At 33.2% G+C, this 6691-nt stretch overlaps 1 long non-coding RNA gene across 1 annotated transcript; it reads right to left on the reverse strand.

The window, feature by feature from the left end:
- Positions 1-269: 269 nt before the first annotated feature.
- On the reverse strand, positions 270-4689 carry LOC111085552. Its single transcript, XR_002610373.1, has 3 exons — positions 4527-4689; positions 1211-1276; positions 270-341 (listed from the first exon to the last, which is right to left on the reverse strand). It is a non-coding gene; the product is annotated as an uncharacterized LOC111085552 (long non-coding RNA).
- Positions 4690-6691: the final 2002 nt, after the last annotated feature.

Below are 6691 nucleotides of genomic sequence, written 5' to 3' on the forward strand. Positions count from 1 at the left end.
AAAGTCCATTTAGGCCAATTCAATTGCTTTAGAATTCAGTTGACAGGCCGAAATATTTTTATCTTAAACACTATCAGTGTATAACTCACTTAATGTATAATTCACTTATTCCTTTTCTTCTCTCTCTCTTTCTTTTATCACAACAGTATCGGTGTATAATTCACTTAAGTTGTCTTTGAGTTACCGCAGTTGTATCCTTAACTTCCGATACTCATCTGCTTTTTCGTATTTAGGCCTACTTCCAATAAACGTCTGCTTTTCGCATATAGACCTACTTCAAAATAATCGTCTGCTTTTTGTCAGAGTCCACACAGGAAGGTTCCATTGCTTTAGAAAACACCCTTTAACGAGACAAAATATTCTCCTAAAATGTTAGAAAACTGTTAATCTCACTTTAACATATGAACCGTTAAGCTGTTCACTCCTACGACGGTTAATTTTACGTTTTCTAACTTTTCTCTTACCGAAACTCTTTTATGTGACTTTACTTTTTGCTCTCTTCCCGCTCTCTTTTTCGTCTCCTTGCCACTATTTATACGTCTATCACTTAGGCCTTCAAGAAATCTCTATATCTTCGACATCAATGGATTGCACGCGACGTTCGATAGCCTCAACATCAATGAATTATAAACACGACGTACGACTCTTAACGAGTTACGTAACCAAACTTGCCATAACTATCACCTTTAAAATAAGTGCGTTTAATTTTCTTGTTATGAAAAAAAAACTAAACAATAATGAAATATTCACTCACAAAATAAATAAATTTATAATACCTACAGTAAACAGTATTTTATATCTGACATATAGCGCTATTGAGAATTTTACAGCAAATATTCATTCATTAGTTAGCTAGGCCACGTATTTTGTTTTACCCACCATCATGACCCAAGCTGAACAATCTTTTATATTTTATGTGATGATATTTTCGACCATTGATAAATTCGCTATCTAGTTGTCATTACTTGTTGTTTGTGACTTTTGTATGTGTATTGCTATTGCGTTTCCATACTTATTTTCATTGCTATATATGTAAAATTTTGATGAATAATATATTTTCAGTTGTTTTAAATCAGATCTATATCTAGAGTGCATGGGTGAAATTATTCACCCATATAAGACTGATATCACAGCTCTTCCGTGATGTCAGTGCATTTCACCTTCAGAAAACAATGAATAAGAAAAACAATCGGTCTTTCTGTGTACTCACGATGCTGAACGAGTCCCGTGTCCTTGGTGATCTTCATCATCTCTCTCGCTCAGTTTGGCCGAAATTCTACGGATGAATCATATGTTTTCGCTATTAAAGTGTTCTGGCAAGATGTATACATTTATAAAAGTAGACTTTTAATGAACAATATCATAAAATGTTGAATTTTCACTTAAAAAATTTTAGTTTATTATAATTTTACTTAATTGGTTTCTGATAACCTTGCACTAGCCACGCATGTTATTAGTTAAGAGACTCTTTATGGCTGAAAAAAGGTTTTACAGATGGTACAATTCCTTTAACACTATGATTATAATGAATATACAATTATTTGTATTACACGAAAGGGGTACAGGTGATTACTTAGCAACGTACAGCCCTGTAAAAATATATTTTATTATAGATGTACATGATCGCGCCAGCAAAACTGTAAGAAAACAATGTAAATTTATACCATTTATAGAAACGTATTTTAAAGTGAAAATGTATGCGGCTATAGCACTCAAAGGCACTTCTATCAGACATAATCAAAACAACGGATGCAAAAATTAAAAAGCAAAATACAGATTCAATAAGGTATTAGGATCTGAGTGCTAGAACCCACAACGTCTGAAATCCCACTACCACTCACCATCTATAGCAGATTGAGAGTATGATAGTTATCCCCAAAGTCATAAAAATAAAAATCTGATATCATCAACGACCCTTGATGTTTAACAAAAAATATATCATGCACCCTTCACCTTTTTTTAAAAAACTTAAATACTTAGATTTACCTTTAATATACGCAATTCCTAAATTTCATAAAATCTCACTTAAGTTCAGATTTATTACTAATTCATTAAATACTACTACCAAACCCGAAGTTATCATATTAAATAAAATCTTAGATTTTCTACTGTATAAAATAAAATTAAAATCACTTAACATTTCAAAACATGTTTTTTGGATAATAATAATAAAAAAAAACACACACACAAAAAACAAGTACTGGAATGCTTACAATTTTTAAAATTTTCGAATTCAGCCTTCTCTGTTTTGACTTATGATTTCACTAAATAAATAATTTAAAAACGACACTTGTGTAAAAGATCTATTTACAATTTTAACGTTGTACTACTTTTAATTGTAAATATGATTTCGCTACTATATACCAAATCGAATTAAAAGTTTTTAATAGTTTAATAGATGAATTTATTGATGAAAACAGTTATTTCTGAATATAAATTTTCAAGTATTCAATGTAAAAATATTTGTATTTTTGTATATATAATAATTACATAACCTTTAATTATAAAATACCTAAACAAGTAATCGGCATCCCTATGAGATTAATTTATCATCAAAGATGGCTAATTTGTATTTTTATACGTATGAAAATTTATTTATGTACAAAATAACAAGTCCTGATAAGTATGTGTTTATCCTTCGTTATACTGACGATTTTAATATCAATTAATAATCCAAAATTCAATCCTTCCGAAATTTATCCTGAACTTCAATTAGAACACAGTGAAAATTTAATTTACAATGGCCAGCGCACTTTTTAGATTTATATATTAACTTTTTAGAAAATAAAGTGGTGTTAGACATATCTGATAAAAGAAAATAATTTAAATTTCTCATCTTGAGGCTGCTCTCCCCAAATAGTGTGGTACCACATATGCAGTTAAAAAGTATAATTATCTCACAAATTGAAATATATTTAACAATCTTTAATAAAAGAACTTTCTTTACGTATAATTTAGAGCTATTAAAATATAAACTATTATTTAATGACAACTGTAATTTTAAAATTAGTAAAGTCTTCAAATTATTTTGTAATAAATTTTAAAACTTATTAGAAAATATATCCTTTACAAATAATTTGAATGTAATTACTTCTAACTTGAAATATTAATTTTTTTAAATGACACTAGCATATACGATCTTCATACAAAAATTAATGATTTATAATAAAACTTTCAGTATATCTGGGCCGGAAAGAATAACTTCAGGACTGGAAGTGGTAAACTGTTACCCAGGTTTGTTTGAAAGATTAGATTCTCGTCAAGAGGAGAGGTAGGGGTACCAGAACTATAATTACAGCATCATGTTTTATTGGTACTATAAATAAGGGTGGAGGTTGGATGATAAATTTTTTGATAGAAATTGAGGGTAGTTGATGATATCAGATTTCTATTTTTATGTCTTTGGGAGTAAATATCATGCACACGACCAGTTATATACGGTAGGTGGTTGATTGATCTGAGACATTGTGAGTTTTAGCATCGAGATCCTAACCCATTATTGAATCTGTATCTTGCTTTCTAGTTTTGCATTCGCTATTTTGATTATGTCTGTTAGACGGAGTATCCCCAATGCTTTTGGGTGCTATGGCCGCAGAACATTTTACTTTAAAATGATACCATTTTATTTTTATATAAGTGGTATAAGTTTGTATTGTTTTGTTATAGTTTTGCTGGCGAAATCGTGTATTTGTTGGCGCATACATCCCTAATGAAATTGTTATATTTTTTACATATATATTTCTAACATTACCACAGAAGATATATAATTGTCCCACGAGTCAATAATAATTCAACAATACAAATGACTGTAGAATACTTTCACTAGCACTAAAAACGCTCTACTTATCTTGTGATGAAACCATGTGTATTAGTGCAGAATTATCTATATTTTTCCATTTAAACATTTGTAAAGGCCACGAATACACGTGCTGATGCTTGTCTCTGTATATGAACTCATCTCGTGCTCCAAATCTTAAAGTTTTGTGTGAATAAACATACAAATCGCTATCTTAAATTTTCTGCCTTGTCAGAGAATTGAAACATTTGAAGTTGGAAAAAACAACATTCGTAGCCTTTTGACAGGAAAAGTGTGTGTGACTGAAATGAAGACTGAAAGCTATAGAAACCAGTCCCCATTAAACAAATACACCTTAGTTGAAGAGAAAATACACGGGCAATGAAGTGGCGGAGGAGTATGTGTCTCTGCATACAATGACGTATAGCTTGTAACGAGCGTGTGGATTTCAACACCATGCAATTCAGATGTAAGTAATTTTTTCTTTGCCGGTTTAGCGAAGTAAATGTTATGAATATATATAAAAATATTTAATCACGGCTATTTAATTAAAAGTAAAGAATTAAAATATACTAATGGAAATGATGACATAATAAGAAAAAAATGTGGCGTTGAATTCCCTACCTCTACGCTATATCTTTTAATTTAGTCTCTACACATACGTACGGGTTCTCCAGTGCTAAATATAGAGCAGTAGAGATTACACTTACACATTGTATATCGTTCTTACCTTGTTAACTTTTCTTTCCACCACACCAGTAGCGCTACCTTCAATGTGTTTCTATATACGGCGATCTCTACTCAGATGTACTGATGGCTGTCAAAATGTTTTATTAATTCCTTCTTTTTTCTTAAGTGCTTGGAAACCGTAGAACGATTATAAGAGTAATAATCCCAGATTGTTGACATGAAACTCTGATAGGCTTTATGCTGATATTGTTTCTATTTCATATATTTTTTCTTTTTACGCTGACCTTAAATTTTGGATAATCCGTCAACATGGCGTGCTTCCTGTAAGCCAATTTGTAGGATCTCGACATAAGAGTGTGTGTGCGTGTGTGTTTTATAGCAAAGCCACATTGGGTTGTGTCCACTGAGGGGAATCGAACCCTTGATTTTAGCGTTGTAAATTCGTAGACTTGCCGTTGTCTCACCGGGAAGCCAAAGGATAGTAAAAAAATATAATAAAATTTATAAACAAGGATAATATATGCAAATTCAATGACTCGATTGGTGAACAATTTAGTTCAACAACCACAATTTAGTTCAACAACGTACGTTAATCAAGATTTATTTGAATTACCAAGGGCTATTCACAACATAAAAAAACTTACCGAGGAATATTACACGAATATCATGATATTTATTCGAATTAGATCCGAACGGCAGGCCCGGCATGGGCAGGAGGTTAGGGCTCTTGACGCGCAATCTGAGGGTCGCGGGTTCGAATCCCCGTCTCACCAAACTTGCTCTCCCTTTCAGCTGTGGGACGTTATAATGTGAAGGTCAATTCCACAATTCGTTGGTAAAAGAGTAGCCCAAGAGTTGGCGATGGGTAGTGATGACTAACTGCCTTCCGTCTAGTTTTTCACTGCTAAATTAGGGACGGCTAGCGCAGATAGCCCTTTTGTAGCTTTGTGCAAAATTCAAAACAAACCAAGTCCGAACGACAATATTAAAAGTTTAAAAACACACAACTCAAGTAGCTTCTAAATTTATGTTACAAAACAGCTGTCAGGCCTGGCATGGCCATGTGGTTAGAGCACTCCACTCGTAATTTGCGGGTTAGAATCTTATCACCAAACATGCTCGCCCTTTTAGTTGTGGGGGCGTTATAATGTGACGGTCAATCTCACTATTCGTTGGTAAAAATTGTAGTTCAAGAGTTGGCGGTGGGTGGTGTTGACTAATTGCCTTCCCTCTAGTCTATCACATCAAAATCAGGAAAGGCCAACGCAGACAGCCCTCAACAAAACAAACAATACAGCTGTCATTAAGTTAAATATAATCAGAATGGCTAGACAGACAAGACTAACCATAAGTAACAAAATTTTCACTGGTGATAAAGTCAAGGTGCAAAAGGACCGTCATGGCCGGGTGGTTAGGGAGCTCGACTCGCAATCTGTGGTTCGCGGGTTCGAATCCCTGTTCCATCAAGCATGCTTGCCCTTTCAACCGTGGGGGTGACATAAATTGACGGTCAATCCCACTATTCGTTTGTAAAAGAGTAGCCCAAGAGTTGGCGGTAGCCAAGGGTGGTGATGAGTAGCTGCTTTCCCTCTAGTCTTACACTACTAAATTAGGTACGGCTAGCGCAGATAGCCCTCGCGTAGCTTTGCGCGAAATTCAAAAACAAAAGCATAACATAAGGTGCTAAAATGTCATATTTTTTGCTCAAGAAGTAACTAATGCATTTTATTCTACAACGGCATATGAATTGACAGTATTTTCAAGTTTGAAAAACCTTAAAATCACCAAAATCTGAAAACAAGCTAAATAAATTTTGTTTGATTCAGAATTATTGTGCAAAGATACACGAAGAGCTATGTACGTCCAGCCTTTTTAATTTTAAACTGATAGTCCAAAGAAAAGGCAGCTAGTCAACAACACCCACCGCCAATTCTTGGGCTAGTTTTGTTTGATCGAATAGTGGGATTTTACCATAACTCTTACAGCGTATTTATGTGTATGTATCAATTATATTTACGATTATAATTTATATATGTACAATGTATACTTTTGGTAATACTGTGTTATGCCTCCTAATGGCTCAACGGCAAGTTTGAAGACTTATAACGCTAAAAACCTGGTTTCGATGGCCCATTGTGTAGCTTTATACTTAACTACAAACAAAGAAACAATACTGTTTGTTTGTTTTGAATTTCGCGCAAAGCT

Source organism: Limulus polyphemus, unplaced genomic scaffold (assembly GCF_000517525.1).
Source record: "Limulus polyphemus unplaced genomic scaffold, Limulus_polyphemus-2.1.2 Scaffold464, whole genome shotgun sequence".
NCBI classification, from domain to species: domain Eukaryota; kingdom Metazoa; phylum Arthropoda; class Merostomata; order Xiphosura; family Limulidae; genus Limulus; species Limulus polyphemus.